Below are 19174 nucleotides of genomic sequence, written 5' to 3' on the forward strand. Positions count from 1 at the left end.
GGCAAAGTGGGACCCCCTTCATGTGGCAGAGCCGCCCTGCATCTGTTTGAAGTGTTGGAAGCTTTTATAAAGGATATGCTGTGATGTGAACGGTCACTTCTAAAGCTCCAGATGCTTTGCTATGGAATTCTGGGTGTTAGAACTCTGCTCTAATAGCACTTTGGACAGGAACATACTTCTCACCACACCCAATGAAATATTAATCAGGAAGAAGAGAAGGTTGAAGAGGTGCCCAATGGAAGAATCCTCCTAGTTCTGGCTAGGTGGGAGTCCAGACTGAGTATTTTATCTGGAAAAGAGTAAGAGTCAGGTTGATGCAAAGATCACCATCTCCCAGGGACAGGAGGGGAGAATCCGTTGTGACCATCAGTGTTGCACCAATACGATTTGTATGAGTTATCTATTGCTAATAACAAATTGCCCCCAAACTCAGCAGCACAGTAACATTTATTTCCCACAATCCCCGGAGGCTGGGAAAAGAGCCATGACTTGGCTCAAGGTGTCTCGCAAGGCTGAAATCCGGTATTTAGCAGGATCGGCTGTCGTTGCAAGGCTGGACGGGGCAGATCTACTTCCAAGTTCACTTTAATGGCTTCTGGCAGGTCTCCAGTCTTCTCTGATTTCTGGCTGGAGACATTCTTCTTGCCACATGGGCCTTATCGTGGGACAGTTTATAACATGATGGCTGACTTCCTCGGTGTAAGAAAATGAGAACACAAAGATAGAATCCACATTTTTTTTTATAACCCAGTCATAGAAGTGGCCTCCCCTCATGTTTGCTTTCATCTACCTGTTAGAGGCAAATCACTAGGACCAGGCCATCTGCTCAAGAAAAAACATTCACAGGACACGAGAGATGCTCAGGGGTTAGAAGCAACCTTTTCTTTTCATTCCTGGAACTTTGAGAAGTTTTAGATTTTTATGAATAAAATAAGATGTACAGAGGGCTGGAGAACAGCTAGTTGGTTAGGAGCATGTACTGTTCTTGCTAAAAATCAGGGTTCAGTCCCCAGCACCCACATCAAGTGTCTCCTAGCCATTTGTAACTCCAGCTCCAGGGAGATCCAAGACCCTCTTCTGGACCCCATAATCATCTGTACTCATATGCACAGAGGCCACACACACACACACACACACACACACACATACACACACATTTAAAAATAATAAAAGTAAACCAAAAAATAAACTAGGAAATACAGTAAAATCTACAAGTGTAGAGCTTTCAGGGGACAGATCATCACCCACATCTTAGAAGTGTTCTGTGAATCACTTCTCCACTCCAGCCTTCCCTCTTCTCATCTGAATAGTGTGATAATGATCATCCCCACAATTAGGGTAACGATGAATTATAAATTCCAGTGAGACTGCTGGATTTGCACTGCTTATTACTAATTAACAAGTGCTAGTTAACATTTTTAGCCTGGAGCATTGTTAAACACCAAGCTATCATTAGACTTGTCTTCCAGAAAGGGAGGGAAAGCAGCAGAATCTTTTTTTTTTTTTTTTTTAATTATGGACAGTTCTTTTTTATCTTTTTTTATTGGATATTTTATTTACATTTCAGATGCCATCCCCTTTCCTCATTTGCCACCCCTCCCCCAGAAATCCCCTATCCCATGCCCCCTTTTTCTTTTTGCTTTTATACACTTTTTAAAAATGTTAATCAAAGGCTTTATAAGTTTGGTAATGCTCAATCAGAAGTGTAACCTAATACCCAGCCTAGATATAAAAACTTTGACTGGTGGAGACACGTGAACAACTGCCTCCATATCCCCCCTCTCTTTCTTTCTCTTTCTCTCTCTCTCATCACCTAGCTTCTCCTCTCCTTCTTCTCCTCCTCTCCTTACTCCTTCTCTTCCTCTTGGTACCCCTCTCACCTTAGCTCCTTCTACATATCACCCTTCCTGTTTTTTTTTTTTTCATTTTTCTTTTTTTAATTTATTTTTTATTGGATATTTTATTTACATTTCAGATGCCATTCCCTTTCCCCATTTCCCCTCCCTAGAAAACCCCATCCCATAATCCCTTCTCCTTTGTTGCTTTTACACAATTTTTTTAATGTTAACCAATGGCTTTATAAATTTGGTAATGCTCAATATCAATCTGAAGTGTAACCTAATACCCAACCTAGATATATCAACTATCTTTGACTGGCGGAGACATGTGAACATCTGCCTCCATGTCTGGCCCCCTCTCTCTTTCTCTCTCATCATCTAGCTCCTCCTCTCCTTCTCCTTCTCCTTCTCCTTCTCCTTCTCCTTCTCCTCCTCATCTTTCCTCCTCCTCTTCTTCTTCTCCTTCTCCTTCTCCTTCTCCTTCTCCTCTCCTTACTCCTCCTCTCCTTACTCCTCCCACCTTAGCTCCTCCTACATATCACCCTTCCTGTTAAAATAAAACTTTTCTCTCAAAATACGGTTAGAGCATAACTATACCAATTTATGTCAGTAAGGTGCAAGATAGACCTAATACCCAGTCCATCATTTTGTTGACTAACCAGAACCTCTGTCATCTCTCCTAAATAAAAGACTTAGTTCTGAACCTGGCTTTTTTTTTCCTGGCTTTAGAATGAATGTCAGAGGAAAACCATCCTCTCAAATCTTTTCTCTCAAAATAAATAGCAAGGATTGACTATGAGACTATAAGTTTTCAACCCCATCAGAAATCCAGAATGACTGAGTTAACTGAGATTATGGGAAGCACAAAGCATAGCTTCTAAAACATAGCCAATTTATAGAGACTGCTGAACACCTGGACAGTCCCTATAATACAGAATGTTGGAGCATCCGATCTTCAGCCTTCTGGCCCAGGATCATCTCACAGACCTAGTGATGCAGAATTATTAAGGGCTGATTACTCTGTCTTGGCAGATATAATCAGTCAATTATTCTGCAAGTGATTATTCTGCAAGTGTGTCCTTTTCTGGACAGTGATTTGTCTGTAGATGGAAAGAGGCAATTCTTGCCTCGTGGCTGACTCACCACAATTGAAATAACTCCAAAGATGTTCAATTTCTTCTTAGAATCCAAGACAGGAAGCTGTCAGGAGCAGACAGGTCTCTAATCAAAATGAACATTAATACAGAAATGTTTGTAACATCAATTCTGTGGATTTCTGATGTTTTGAAAACCAACTATTTATGTAAGACAATCTGGACTGTTGTCTGTTAACTCCTCTCAGCTATTTCTAAAGAAAATATAGAAAACACCCTAACAATAAACTCAAAGCCATGAATTTGCTATAGGCCCTTAACTCACAGGCTAACCATCTCAAATAAGTTTAAAAAGGTAAAGAAGGACTGGGTCTAAGCTTTGTATTTCTAAATGTGTTATACAGGCGCAATGCCTATGATAGTAACAATATTCATCTCACTTTTATATTAATAAGAAGCTCGTACCAATGAAAACCTTACATTTGAAATCAAAGTAAATTTTGTACCATTTAAGAAATTATAACTTTATCTTAATAACAATTATACATATTTCTACCAGTAGGTTATGGCTATGCAATAAATCCTAGCTAATCCTCCCTGTTCCACCAAAACCACTACTTTTCCCTAGAAAGACAGCCCAATATTAACCACCTCAGTCCCCAAGCCCAGGGAATAGGGGCGCCGACTCTTCATTAACTTCTTCAAGGTGATTATGGGTGTTGAGATATTAGAAGAGTAAATTGATAAGCCTCTGACACTGTGTCTTCACTGCATCCAGCTGGAATTCCAGGACATCAGAGGTTCAAGCAGGTCTGCTCAGCTTGCCTGATGAGTAGATACACCAAGGTTATGTATTCTGCAATATACAATTCTCAAAACAAGTTTTAGTATCAAGATAATTTTTTTTTTGAATTCTGGAATCTAGTCTTCTGGCAGCCTGCCTCTGTCATGTCTAATCCATATAATTCTGGGAATTTCTATGAGGGTGTGCTCCCACCATCCTCCCATTTTTGCCTTCCTGCTCTCAAATTTCCCAACATCAGGGAATTCAAACTTTCAGGCACCTAGGCCCTCCACTTCCACTGATGCCTAACCCCTTACCCCATTTCCCCCTCCAATTACTATGAGGGTATGCTCCCACCATCCTCTCATTGCCGCCTCCCTGCTCTTGCAATTCCCCAACACTAGGGAATCCAAACTTTCAGGTACCAAGGCTGTCCACTACCACTGATGCCTGGCAAGGCCACCCTCAACTGCCTATACAGGTGGAGCCATGAGTCCCCCCTTTGTGTTCTTGGGCTGGAGATTTTAGAATGGCTATTCTAGCTTGTTTCTTAGGACCATTTGCTTGAAAAATTGTTTTCCAGCCTTTTACTCTAAGGTAGAGTCTGTCTTTTCACTGAGGTGGGTTTCCTGTATGCAGCAAACTGCTGGGTCCCATTTATGTATCCAGTCCATTAGCCTATATGTCTTTTAATTGGGGAACTGAGTCCATTGATGTTAAGAGATATTAAGGAACAGTGATTGTTGTCTCCTGTTATTTTTGTTATTAGAGGTGAAATTATCTTTGTGTGGCTATCTTTTTTTGGATTTGTTGGAAGAGGGTTACTTCCTTGCTCTTTCTAGGGTATAATTTCCCTCCTTGTATTGGAGCTTTCCTGCTAGTATCCTTTGTAATGCTGGGTTTGTGGGAAGATATTGTGTAAATTTGGTTTTGTCATGGAATGTCTTGATTTCTCCATCTATGGTAATTGAGAGTTTTGCTGGGTATAGTAACCTGGGCTGGCATTTGTGTTCTCTTAGGTTCTGTATGACATCTGTCCAGCATCTTCTAGCTTTTATAGTATCTGATGAGAAGTCTTGTGTAATTCTGATAGGTCTGCCTTTATATGTTACTTGGCCTTTCTCCCTTACTGAATTTAATATTTTTTGTGCACTTGGTGTTTTGATTATTATGTGATGGAAGGTATTTCTTTTCTGGTCTAGTCTATTTGGCGTTCTATAGGCTTCTTGTATGTTTATGGGTATCTTTCTTTAGATTAGGGAAGTTTTCTTCTATAATTTTGTTGAAGATATTTATTGGCCCTTTAAGTTGGGAATCTTCACTCTCATCTATACCTATTATCCTTATGTTTGGTCTCCTCATTGTGTCCTGGATTTCCTGAATACATTGTGTTAAGAACTTTTTGCATTTTGCATTTTCTTTGACAGTTGTGTTGATATTTTTTATGGTATCTTCTGCACCTGAGATTCTCTCTTCTATCTCTTGTATTCTGTTGGTGATGCTTGTGTCTATGACTCCTGATTTCTTTCCTAGGTTTTCTATCTCCAGCATAGTCTCCCTTTGTGATTTCTTGATTATTTTTACTTTCATTTCTATGTCCTGGATGGTTTTGTTCAATTCCTTCACCTGTTTGGTTGTGTTCTCTTGTAATTTTTTTAAGGGATTTTTGTGGGGAAAGCAGAATCTTCAGATAACAAATGAGACTGGTAGTGTGAAACACACAGGCCATTAAGAAAATATTAGCCCAGCACATGACTTAGAATACCTTAGAATGTAAGAATACCTCTACAACATAATAATACACATAGAAACTCTAGGGAGTCTAAAAGCAAGCAAATGACCTGTGTTGCAGTGAAAATGATGTCACAAGTTACATGGACCTAAATATAAAAGTTACAACCTTGAAGCTTCTCAGTACAAAACCAGGAGGCTGTTTCTGTGTAGCTGGGCTGAACACAGTTTCTTAGGAAAGCCAGGCCTCTGGCTCATGGCTCTGTGCTTGGGTAGCTAGGACATGTTATGGGCTGTAGGGTAGCCTAGGCTTCAGAATGAGACTATATATCAGAAAAAGAAAAAGGATAAGCCATAGAAATACACAACCATAAAAAAAAAAAAAAAAAAAACTGAAGTCGAAACCATTCCTGGGTATATGTTCTAGAGAATCCAAGTCATCTTTCTACAGAGACACAATAATACCTCTGTCATTTTCAGAAAAAAGGGTCAAATTGTAGGGATAATCATGTCATCATGTTAAGTGAATCAAGCCAGTTTTACAAAAGAAAAAAAAACTAACAACAACAAAAAAAAAAACAGTTTTTTTTCTAATGCATAGAATCTAAGGTAGGGGAAGAAGACATGAAAATAAATAAAGGGGAGATGATTTGCGTATAGGAGAGGAAAGAGGGAGAGTTGGGAGTAGGGAAAGGAAATGCAACTGAGCACAGAAGTGAATACAACTGATGCTAATTTTGACTGCCAACTTGATTAGATTTAAGAAAAATCTAGGTGAGTGAAGCACATCTCCGAGCATGTCTGTGATGTCATATCCAGATGAGTTTAGATCATGAGAACTCTGCCCTAATGAATCCCTTTAGAGATCCATACCATGATGACATTATTGGGAGATGACAAAGAATAGGCGTTGTTTAAACTACAAAACATTCTGGCCGTTCCAAAGCTTCACCTGAGCTCCATGTTCAGCCCAGCAATACTTCTCCAGCATGTTCACTTGTACAAAATGAAAGCACACACGAAAGGTGTTACAAAAGCACAGTAGCTTTATTCATACCAGCCAGGAAGTAGTAACAGCCTGGGTGCCCCATGAAGAAACAGAAACAGGGCTGTGATTTTTCATAAGATGAATTAATAGTTATAAAAATGAGCTAACCACTGATGGACAGAGACGTGTGGAGAGAGAGCCTTTCACACAAGGTTTCGCGTGGTTTGATTTCATTTTACAGGGATTTTTTGGAACATATGAAATTAACCTTCAAGGGTAGCAATCATGTTACTTATTTCTGTGAAGTTAGGAATGCCTTATAAAGAGATATGATAAAGCTCCCAGGAGTTATTAAAATACATTGATAGGGGAGTGGTTTACATGTTTGTAGCACGTAAAGTTGATTGTAATGTGACTTTAGGATACATCATGTTACTGAGTTTAAGTTAAATATATATATATATATATATATATATATATATATATATATATTAAAATCCAATCTTAGATTCTATTTAAGAAAGGTAAGATGGTTTTTCAGTGAAATGGAAATTCAGAGGACCTACAAAACCCAAACAGTCTTGAAAGGGAGTAAGATAATATGGATTTTTACTGTCAGGTTTCAAAACTTAACAGATCTACGATATGAAAACATTAGTATTCTTAAAGAAGACACTGAGATCAGTAGAAGAGAGTCAAGGAAAGGGACATAATTAGGTACCCAACTGATTTTCAATAAGGGACCTGTGCTGGCTCATTTTGCTTTGTTGTTGTTGTTTGTTTGTTTGTTTGTTTGTTTGTTTTAATTGAAAACAGATTTTTCTCTCATACAATACATCCAGACCACAGTTTCCCTTCCCTCCACTCCACACACACACACACACACACACACACACACACACTTTCCATCTCCTCCAGATCCATTTCCCTTGGTTTCCTCTTCAGCAAAGAGCAAGCCTCCAAGAGACAATAACCAAACAGAACAAAATAAGATACAATAAAACAAGATAAAAGCCCTCACATATCCAGGTGGGACAAGGCACCCCAATAGGAGAAAAGGGGTCCCAAGAGCAGGCAAGAAACAGAGATACATCTGATCTCACTGTTAGGAGTCATACAACAACACCAAGCTAACAGCCGTAACACATATGCAAAGGACCAGGTACAGACCTATGCAAGCCTGGACCTTGCCTCTTCAGTTTCAGTGAGCCCATTTGTCCTCCATCCCCTCTGACTCCTGTAAACTTTCCACCCTCTTTTCCTCTGGTTTTCCAAGTCTATAAGGAGAGGGAGCCAATGGAAACTTCCAGTTTAGACTCTCTCTCTCCACATAATGTCTGTCTGTGGGACTCTGCTCCAGCTTCCATCTGCAGCAGGAGGAAACCTCTCTGATGACAGTTGAACAGGCAGGACATTGATCTATGAATATAGCAGAATATCATTAGGAACCCTTTCACTGGGGTTTGCTTTATTTTTATGTCAACTTGACACAAGACAGAGTCACTAGAGAGGAGGGAATCTCGATTAAGAAAATATCTCCACAAGATCAAGCAAGTCTGTAGGGATTTTATTAATTAGTAACAGATGAAGGAGGGCCCATCCCATTTTGGGTGGTGCCGTCCTGGGCTAGTGGTTCTGAGTTCTATAAGAAAACAGATTGAGCAAGCTCTAAGGAGCAAGCCACTAAGCAGTACCACTCCATGGCCTCTGCATCAGCGCCTGCCTCCAGATTCCTACTATGAGTTTCTACCATGACTTCTGTCAATGAAAAACTGTAATATGGGAGTGTAAACAAAAGAAACCCTTTCATCCCCAAGTTGCTTTTGGCCAATGATGTTTCATTACAGCAATAGAAAGAAACCCTAACTAAGACAGAAATTACTCAACCTAGTTGGGGAAAGGACTAGTCGTTCTTTTGTTTTGTTTTGGTTTGGTTGGTTGGGTCTTTTTTTTTCCAGTAAATGAAACTAGAACAGATAAATATCCACAAGGGAGAAAAACATGAACAACTCATGCTCTACATCATACACAAAAAAAATTAATTCAGCATGAATTACATATTAGCATAAACCACCAATAAAACTGCCAGAATAAATCACAGGAGAATATCTTTGCAACCTTTGAGGTAGACATAGATTTCTTCAGAATGAGAAAAACATTAATTATGGGAGGAAAATTCTGATAAATTAGACTTTATCAAAATTTAACACCTCCTTGTAAGTGGTCTGATTTATCGTTTCAGAGAGCACAGAAGTCATTGCCTCCTGTTGAGTGCCAACCAATGACCCCATCAGGTTCCGGTGAATACTTCCAATCCAGTGCTCACAAAATGACCCTGGTGAAACTAACCTGACCAAAAACCAAAACCAAAACAGTCACAAACCTGGGGAAACTAATAGAGGTGCAGAGAGAGTAATAGAGACAGGAAGAAGATATGAGAGATAGGGAAAGAGAATGTATTATATACATGTATTGAACTATCAACAAAATAAGATATGTATTACATATGTATTTATCATTTTTGAAGAATAGGTAGGACATATAACTAAGTAGAAACATTCACCAAACATACACAGGACAAGCAAGCCTTTAGGTCCAAAATATGTAAGGAACTGCTCAACTCTGAACCCTAAACCACATAGAGGACTCTACTTTCTTTTTCTTTTTAGACTGGATCTCAGACTACGTAGCCCAGGGTGGCCCTTGAACTCTCAGTTGTCCTGCCTCCATCTTTAAAGTGTTGGTATTTCAGGTGTGCTCCACCCCACCTAGTTGTCTTTACATTTTAAAGTGAGTACAAAGACAAACAGCAATTGAATGTCTATGAATGGCTAATAGCATGTGGAAAGGAGGGAGCAGTAGCATTCATCAAAATAAAAATGAGATAAGATTATGCACACACATGCGTGCACACATGAGTGCATGCACGCACACGCACACACACACGTACCCTTGCCATTTGACAGAATAATGATATGAACTGCTGGGACTTAGATCAGTGGGAGCTTTCATAGATAAATGTCAGGAGTTCAGAATGGCAAAGCCACTATAGAAATCTCCTTCCCATAAAACTAGCCTCTGTATGCAGTGGGACTCAACAATTCTGCTGCTCTGTATTTACCTAAGACAGATGAAAGCCTATTCACTCTGTCAGACTTGGACAAGAACCTTCACCCATAACAACTTTATTTAAGATAGACAAAACTTGGGGAAAGCCCAACTGTCCTTCAACAAGTGAACAGACACATAATGGAATTAGCATCATCGAAGAGACTGTTACTCATCAATAAAGAAGATTCAATTATGAATGCATGTAACAGCCACCATGAACTTCAGTGACACCTTGCTGGGGAGAAAAAAAAAAAAAAAGCTCCAGATACAAAGACAGTCAGTGCCATTTAGTTTACATGAAATGCTAGAACAAGCTAAATTAATTTCTGTTAAAAGAAATCAGAGCAGTGTTTTCTTCAGGGCCTGGGGAAACAGGGTCAGGAGGGATGAGAAGAGGCGAGGGGAATATTTGAGGGGATGCAAAGGCCCCGTCTTGGTAGGGATGTAAGTTACATGGTTGTACACATCTGTGAAAACTCATTAAGCTTGTCGCTTGAAAAATCTATGCAATTCTCTATATAATAATTACCTGTCAATTGAAAAACAAAGATAGAACATCTTTTTCTACGGAAGGGATGGGGGTGAATTCACGGACAAAGGGTGAGAAAGTATCAGTTGGTGAAGCCATAATTAACAGCAAGCAGACATCAACAAAAGATGCCCAAGTATGCTGAACTATTAGTTTTCTCTAAACTTTGTGGGTTTTTATTATTTATTTATTCATTCATTTTGACAAATGGCTTATTATTTTAATGCTGTTTGTGATTGTGTCAAGTAACTCCTGTTTATAAAACAGGCTTTTTGGAAGAAACTGATTTTCTAGTAAGTTCATTGCACTGTCCTTGCAAGTTGTGGACATTTGGTTGGTCAGATCATAAAGCTGTTGCAATCCCGTCTTTATGCTTATCCGCTGACAGCATCATCTACCCAAGGCCCAAGTAGCCAAGAATAAATGGGTAACTACCTCAGTGCTGAGCTGGCAAGCGTGATACAAAACAAGAAACAGGACAGGACACTCACAGATATTCACAGATCCCCCTCAGCCCTTCAAATTTTAGCTCAGTAAATTGGGCCTATGGTGTGCCTCAGCCTCTACTATCCCTGAAAGCATTTTCAGATTTCTGTTTCACTGTATCTATTCTATGTTCATTGTACATAAATACAATGTATCAAGAGACAATAAAGAAACTTTCATACTTGGTAGAGATTTAATCAAACTAAACAAATTTAATCTAATTGTAGGTCAGGATACACACACAGAAGCAGGCGGCATGTCACACGGTGGAAACGGACTGTACTCTGTAACATCTGTACAAAGATGAATGATCTCATCTTTCCTCCATTCCATTTCCTTGTGCCTAAAAACGATCAAATATTCCAGAAAAGCACTTTGCTGAGATGACTTAAGCTAAATAGATGACTTTACCTTTATGAGATAAAGCTCTGTTTGTTTGTTTGTTTGTTTGTTTGTTTTGCCTTGGAATTCCCCCCAGAAATTTCCTATGAGGAGCATTTATTATTGGAGTGGGTGGTTGCCTGGCCTCTAAGATGCTACATTCATGAGATCTGAGACTCTGCTCCTCTTTTCTACTTCAGAGGAATAGTCACTACATACAGGAGGCCACAGTCGAGTTTCAGTGACTGCATCTCAGAGTAACATGTGAGATATTTGGTGTACTTAAGGAAAGAAAAAGGAGTATTGAAGCCTAGGTTTTCTCTTAGCTACTTCAAAGGGTTGCTTGCAAGAGTTTGCCTTCAAATACCCATTACTGTCATGAAATTATACGCACAAGTGTCAGGAAGTTAGCACGTGTAAGTAGAGCAGGTGAGCTACACCTGAGTTACTCCCATGGCCATCCCACCACAGGATATAGACCCCCTCCTGTAGGGACTGAGAAAACCCAGAGAGAGTAATGTCAAGCCTCAATGTGTATTTTGCAAAGGGCACTGCCATGTCAAGGACTCCAAGACCTCAGACCTTTGGGACAATTTACAAAGCCATTACCCATTTGGCCCAGGCTCAAGAGAAATGTTAAAACATTTCTGCAGAGTACCAGAATGAGGGTTCATGAATGATTGGTCAGTGTGCAAAGACTAGTAACTCTGCCTTTCTCCTCCCAGATATTTGCAGCCTGAGACTGCTCGCCTTCAAGGACCTCCTACAGAGACTAGACTCCCCCTGTGTTGTACCAAATAAATTCAACGAGGTTCCAGGTTGCAGTGGTGCTGTGGTCTCAGAATCCTACCCTATCCCACCTTCACTGTACATGAGTCTGTTTCTGCTTCATTCCCTCATTATCCTAGTCAGGGATCCAAAGAGCCAAGGTGCTCCAGCTGCAGCATCCCTCATCCAAAGTGTGACCATGACTCTGAAGGAAGGGTATCACCTGGGGTCTTCTTTGCAATTCAAACTCTCAGGCCACACCTCAGAATGAAGACAGAATCTGCTGCTCCAGGAGATCTCCATGTAATCCATATGTACATTGGAATTTAAGAACTTCCGAGCTCGTTTGTTTTTAAAGAACATCTATCTAGCCCTTGCCATATGGCAAGCCCATTCCATGTGTTTTGCAAATTATAGATTTCATCTTCATAATACTCTTCAGACATAGGTGCCACCGTGCTGTGTAGACACTTCCTCCAAACTGAAACATTCCTGGCCCATAAGACTCAGAAAACAAGCTTCTCAGAGCTGAAACTTGCAAGATTCAGAAAGGATACCCCCAAACACACACACCTACATTATAGACTCAGCGAACAGTCCCTAGGGAAGTGGGGTCTGAACAGAGGAGTCTCTCTGACCTTTAGGACTACCTGCAAGTCATGCAGAGAACCTTTAGGATTCAGTCTTTGGGAGTCAGCTCCTATACTGGGCTCATCCATACCAGATGGATCTTCAGTGATACAGTTTCTGTCCATCCCTACTCCTGTAAGTAACCCCTCACCCATACCCTGTCAGTAACCCAATAAAAACTCATTAGCTCACCAACTTCAATGTGATGGTTCCTTTGATCTATTTGGAGTTTCCTTTCTGGAGTGAGTATAGCAGGACTTTCATGGACCTGCCAGCTCTATAAATAATAAAACAGAGACTCATATATTTTAAAAGCTTAGGCCTTTAGCTTGGGCTGTCTCCAAGCTACCTTGTCCTCTTAACCTTATTATTCCAGCCCACACCTGCCACGTGGCCAGGTCTGCTGCTCTGCATGCTCAAAATGGTCCCTTCAATACCACATCCACTGACTGCCTCTCTCAAGTCTCATTTCTTCTCCCAGAGACCCTTTCTCTGCTCAGGAGTTCTGCCATGCGATCGTTATTAAAGCCAATCAGCACATAAGGAAGAATAAATATTTACAAAATATGAGGCCAGTGATGGGTCATAGGAACAACAATACCAAGATCCAACTAAGTACTTAGCTCTCTGAAGGTACAGCAATCACCAACTGACAATACAGAAACAACCTTCACACAAATGTACCCCAACAAGTGTTTGTGTGTGTGTGTGTGTGTGTGTGTGTGTGTGTGTGTGTGTGCGTGTGCGTGTGTGTGTAGAATCTCCCCAGGAAAAATCCATCACACTATAAGTAGTCACCTACACTTAAGTAAAGAAGACCATGGGCCCAAAGAAGGGAAGTGACTTAGCCAAGGACATACATCTGATAAATAGCAGAATATCCAAACTCTGACCTACTCCATACCACTAAACATCAAGATCTCCTTGTGGCAATTCTAAGGAGAGATAAAACGTGTGTTTTTATACTTTTCTGGTATCAGTTTGAATATCCAGCCAGTAATGTCTACTATAGTTTAATAATAAACGTTTAACACATTCATTTTCTCCCATAAAATGTGCAAGATTGGGGTTACTTTGATTTTAAAGGCCTACACAAAGGATTTAAAGGCATTTCCACACTAGACTGCTTGCCGAATTTTCCCATCAAAGGTTAAATAACCCGAACACATACTAAGCAATGTCTGCTATGCCTAGGACATTTTTATAACCCACCTCATAACACTATAACTGGAAATGACTGATTCCGCAATGTTAAAAGCATTACAATAGTTTAGTATTGACTTGTATAAACAAATAAAACCAAACTACAAGTAATAGCCACCATCACTATTGAAATAGGATCACAGAAACTCTCATCTCTCCCCACCGAGGAATTAGTGGAATCCTCGGGCACACATTGCTCAGTAAAAGTGATTCTGAAAGACAGTGTATATCAAGATGTCCATGTCTCTGATTACTCTGTGTCTCCTAGGGGGACATGGTAAACCAACTACTTCCTGTGAGAAACTCTGTTTACACTGATAAATGAATTCCTTAGACTCCATTGTGAAGGATTTACAGAATGTCCAATCCCTTCCTACACAGAATTCTCCAGTGGTGTATTATAAACGTGATTTCAAAAAGAAGCCTGGATGACTTTTGGCATCATAAAGACAGCTCTTAGGTTGTGTGTGCTACCTGAGAATCTATCCCTTGTTTTTATGTAGGGAAGTTGTTCATGCTACACATCCTTCCTGTGTTACTTTAACAAATGTGCCATGAGTATTATAGCTACTAGTATTTCATTCGCCCTATATTTAGGCAAAGGGCTGAAGGGGGGAAGAGAGACAGAGAGAGGGGGAAAGGGAGGGAGAGGGAGAAGGAGAGGGGAGAGAGAGAGAGAGAGAGAGAGAGAGAGAGAGAGAGAGAGAGAGAGAAGAGAGAGAGAGAGAATATCTTGATTGGTAGGCCAGGTTGGCCTTGATCTTATGACTTTTCTGCCTTGGCCTTTATGCAACTCTTATAAAGTTTCCATGTGATACAGAATATAAAATAACAAGGGCACTGATTGGCACCATTCTTTACCTAACAAATGATATATCCCCCACCATCAGGACCCCTCTCCCGCTTTCTGCTAAGACAAAAGAAAAACCTAAACCATGGTTTCACTTCCATGGCAATGATGTCGGCAAAGCTCGCTGGAGCCATCCATTAGAGGGGGAAATGATTGCAGAGGGAGCAGTCACCAGCCAGGGACAGAGGACAGTGGCACACAAAGATTTCATTTTAATGCAGGACAAAAGGTCAGAAGGATGAAAGGAAAAAACAGTCAGATTTAGTAAAAATCTGATCTCCTGACAATTTTAAAAAGGATTATTGCCAACTCTGGTGCTGCTAAATGAACTTTCTACTCAGAAAAAAAAATCCGAGGTTAGAGGAGGTGGAAAGAGACTTCACTTAGCTTATTATCTGTATTTAAATAGAAAGATCAAGTCTGAAGTCAGAGGACAAGAAAGTTTAGTTAACGGACATTAGGGAATTTTCTTGGGAGAAAAGTTCTCAAGTCTTACATCCTCTCTGTATATCTCTTAGTGAAAATTAAAAAAAAAAAAACAGCATTTGCATGGGACAGCAAATTTATCACTCTGTATAATTTCAGCAAGAAATGTTGTGTGGTAGATATCCGTATTTCTGTCCAACATGTCTTCATTAAACGCCAACTGTGTGCTGAGCACTGTGCTGAGAATAATCTCATTCCAGAACTGAGAAGATGGCTCTGTCGCTAAGGTGCTTGCTAAGACAGTATGAGGGCCAGAATTTAGATCCCAGCACCCACAAAAATACCAAGAAGGAGTGGCAGCCACCTATAACCCTAGTGCCCCAGAGGCAGAGAAGACAAGGGGGATCTGTGGAGTGTGCTGCCACACTAGGCTAGCAAAGCAGTGAGCTCCATGTTCACGTGAGAGATTCTGCATCAATGAGTATGGTGAGAGGTGACCCAAGGAAGCCGCCCATGCCCGACTTCCATGGGTGCACATGTGTACATGCATGCACACACATCTGAACACATACACATGTACACATACACATACCACACATACATGTGGAAATAAAAGAATACCATGACTTCTTAACTGGTGCGTAGAGAACAAATTACTCATCTAAGAAGAGTATATCAATCACAGGACAGGTCTGAAGTCTAACTCCAAGTAACATTTATGAGATTTCCCTTTTTTATTGGATATTTTATTTATTACATTTCAGATGTCATCCCCTTTCCCCATTTCCCCTCCCTAGAATTCCCTATCCCATCCCTACTCCTCCTTTGTGCTTTTATACCATTTTAATTACATGCATGTATTAAGGTCAGTTCTAGGTTGACGGTCTAGCAATACAATAGATGCAAATAGTCAAGGAACAAACAATACAGTAAACACAAATAGTCAAAGAAAAAGCAAGGCATTAAACCCAATTATGTAAACACTCCCATGATCACTGTTTCTAAGGGCTTATCAGAATGACCAAAATATCTGATCCTACTTTCCTGTCCTAACCCAAACTCATTTTCATGTCTGAAGCCTACTTCCTTGTTCTAGCCTAAAATTTAGATTCCTGTCTGAAATTACTTCTTTCCCAGCATCTGAGAATCAAGAATATATAATTTTCTCTGGCGAAATTCTTAGTGTCTCATGCTCTCTTTCTCTTCTACCCCAGTAAGATCTAGCCTACCTTACATCACCTTGACCTTCAAGTGCCAGCTTGCATACCTTCTACATGACTTTCCTGATTCAGTATAAGCTAGCTCTCCATGTGTGACCTCCAGAAGCTTATGCAGGCATCTGATCTGGCAAAATCAGAGTGTGATAGAAATATTGATTTGTCTACATTGGACCATGTGGTCCCCAAAGTCAAGAGTTAACTATGATTCATATTTGTATCCATAGAACCTGGCACAGATGCCTAATGAAGAATAGGGAATGGGAAAAGGCAAATAAGGAAACTAGAAAGAGGAGGAGGGGAAAGGGCAGAAAAGGGAAGGAAGTAGTGAGTGAAGGAAAGGGAAAGAGGAAGGGTTAAATATCTGCTTTCTCTGCTAGAAAATCACTGTAATGATAATCACAAGGAAAGGTCACATAGAAGCTATGATGCACAAAGCCCATCACGGCTATACTACCTGGCTTTGAGACAAGGTTCAGACTTTGTTGAAACCTGAAGATTTTAAAAGCCAAAGATGCCCTACAGGACTGAGAACTTCTGGGCCTGGAGCAGGAATCCCCTGAGCACCTACAGTGAGACAGGTATCCGTTCAGCAGAGTGAATAAGTGCAGCATCAGCCCCTGTCACAGTCCCACAACTAAACCTTCTCTGAGAGACAGAAAGGCATGAGTTAAGGTCCTCACCAAGGGAGTGATACAGAGTAAGTGGCATTTGTGGGCCGTTTATCTTGCTCAGAGCTGAAGGATGATCTGTAGTGAGGGAGGGGAGGTTGAAAGAGAAGAGAGGAGGAAATATTGAGAATACACGCGTAACATCAGAACTTTGGAGTCTGATATAGGATGATCGTGAGTTTAAAGCCAGCCTGAGCTACATAACTAAGGCTTTCTCAGTGGATAAAAGGGGGAAGAGAGGAAAGAAGGGAGAGAGGGGGGAAGGGAGGTGAGAGACGAGAGGAAGGGAAGGAGGAAAGAAGAGAGAAAGGGAAAGAAAGATTAAAAACATAACCACTGCATCATTCAATCTTGTGCAGCTATAGCTGAGAGGTAAACATTTGATTGGCACTCATGATGATGAAGTTCAACCCTCAGATATTGCAGATATTCAAATAAATACTGTGTGTATGCTTCTCACAAGGATATCCTCAACACCACAGCAGGGGATGCCTGGATTGGGCATCATGGTCTCTATCTAGTGTCCATTGCCTTCAGGCTCCACCATTCACCAGCCAATTCAGATACTTAGAGTATCTTCCCCTGTTCTTTGTTTCCTGTCTATTGAAATATGAGATTCCAACCTGTACACAGATTTCTAGATCATTTCTATGGTATATATGGCCGTACTAAAGGCAGGATGGTCTTCTGGTTTTAGACAGTGTTGGGTTAAGTAAATGGTGAGCAGTTTTCCACACCAGTGTCTATTTAGAAGCCCCCGAAGAAAGTGTCTGGCACAGTTCCTCAAATCCATATCACTGCAAAACCCCAACCTTTGTTTTTTATCTTTGTTCTTCATATATTCTTACAGAACCCCTTCTGACCAGTATTGAGACTGAGAAACTACTACTTTCAGAGACACAGCCATTCTAACAATCTGTGATGTCGTCTCAGTTCACCAAGACTGCCAAGGATGGCAGTGTGGATTTAGAGTCAGCAGTGCCCTGTCATGGGGAGTGTAGAAAGAACAGGAGGCTCCTGCATATGAGATGACAAAAGGCTAAGGAAGACTGGGAGGCAGAGAGAAGCAGCCTGACACTGCCATGTAAGATGAAACCTGGAAGTTCTCTCTCTCAAAAAAATAAAAATAAAAGCAAGGCATCCCCAGTGTGAGCCATTGGTATTCTGGCATGGTTTTTAATTTCCCATCCCTGGGATTAGGTATGTCAGCAAGGACTCCTTTGGCCGCCTTCTCTCAATACATCCCAGAGCTTTTATTGTGTTACCCATTTCCCTACATTGTGCTCTCTCTTTGAGAATCATAACTGTGTGAATATTTGACAATTGAACGATACAAGCATCTCGAAACATACAGTTCTCCCAGAGCTGCATTTCACACTATAATCCGAGGTGATCTCAGTTGCCAGAAACACTCAGGCCGTTAATGGATTTTGGAAGAAAGATGCTGGTAATGAGATTTTTTTTTCAAATGTGAATTGTTTTGCTTTCAAAATGCAGGGTGAAATCCAAAGGAATATTACCTTAGACACGCTGGCGTAGTATGTCCAGCTGATCAGACAAGTGTCTGAAGTGTGTGTTGTGCAAGCCCCTTCAGTTTCAAACAAAAGCAAAAGGCGAATTGGTCTTATTCTTTGTCACAGGATGAACTTTGAGCTCTGGAGTGGGATTGATTATTTATCCATTCTCAGGAGAATAAATTAATTCTGGATACATTTATTCTATTCATTTATTCAGCAAATATTTGTTGAGGGACCACTATGTACCAAGAACTGTTTTTGTGAACTGAGCAGTGTAACCATGGGAAAAAGTAGTAAAAACTCTATTGTCGTGGGGCTGCTATGACACACAAACAGGATAAGCAAACCTAGACATTTGATGGCTATACTGATAATGGCTTTGGAGAGTAGTGAGGGAAGGTAGGGGTACAGGCTGATGAATTGGGGTCCATCTTCAGTTAGGATGACAGGAGGGGCCTCTCTCTGGAAGTCAATTTTTGAGCAGAGATATGAAAAGGAAGAGAAACTGAAGGCCAGAGTCTGCTTTGGATGATGGAGCCAGGACATATCTGATTCCTGGTAGGACTCCTTCTACAGCATTCATCACTGGTCCTGGCTGAGAAAGTGGGAAGTTGGAAACAGTGCAGGTCCAGAGAAGAGCACTGCCTGGTTCTTGAAGGTGTAACACTGAGATGAGAGAGAGGAAGCACAGCCCATGGAGACACACGTCAATCCTCACACACAAGGGCAGAGGATCGTGAGTTTGAGGGCGACCTGGGATCCTGGACTATACCATGAAACTTTACATCAAAAAAAATCGAAAGGATGGGGACACCGCTAAGTGATAAGACACTTAGCAAGCATCTTCAAGACTCTGACTTGATCATTAGTACTGCAACATGAAATTGGAAAAAGAGAAAAGGGGGGGGAGGAAGGATAGAGAAACTAGGCAGAGCTTCGAGGGACAAAGT

At 40.7% G+C, this 19174-nt stretch overlaps 1 long non-coding RNA gene across 1 annotated transcript in view; it reads right to left on the reverse strand.

Annotated features, from left to right (window-relative positions):
• Positions 1-427: 427 nt before the first annotated feature.
• Positions 428-19174, reverse strand: part of LOC143434894 (uncharacterized) — a 28714-nt gene continuing 9967 nt past the window's right edge. The window contains exons 2-3 of the long non-coding RNA XR_013104748.1: positions 3584-3757; positions 428-689 (exon numbers count right to left, since the gene is read on the reverse strand). This is a non-coding gene — a long non-coding RNA (uncharacterized LOC143434894). The remainder of the gene's footprint in view (positions 690-3583; positions 3758-19174) is intronic.

This window comes from Arvicanthis niloticus, chromosome 18, assembly GCF_011762505.2.
Source record: "Arvicanthis niloticus isolate mArvNil1 chromosome 18, mArvNil1.pat.X, whole genome shotgun sequence".
NCBI classification, from domain to species: Eukaryota; Metazoa; Chordata; class Mammalia; order Rodentia; family Muridae; genus Arvicanthis; species Arvicanthis niloticus.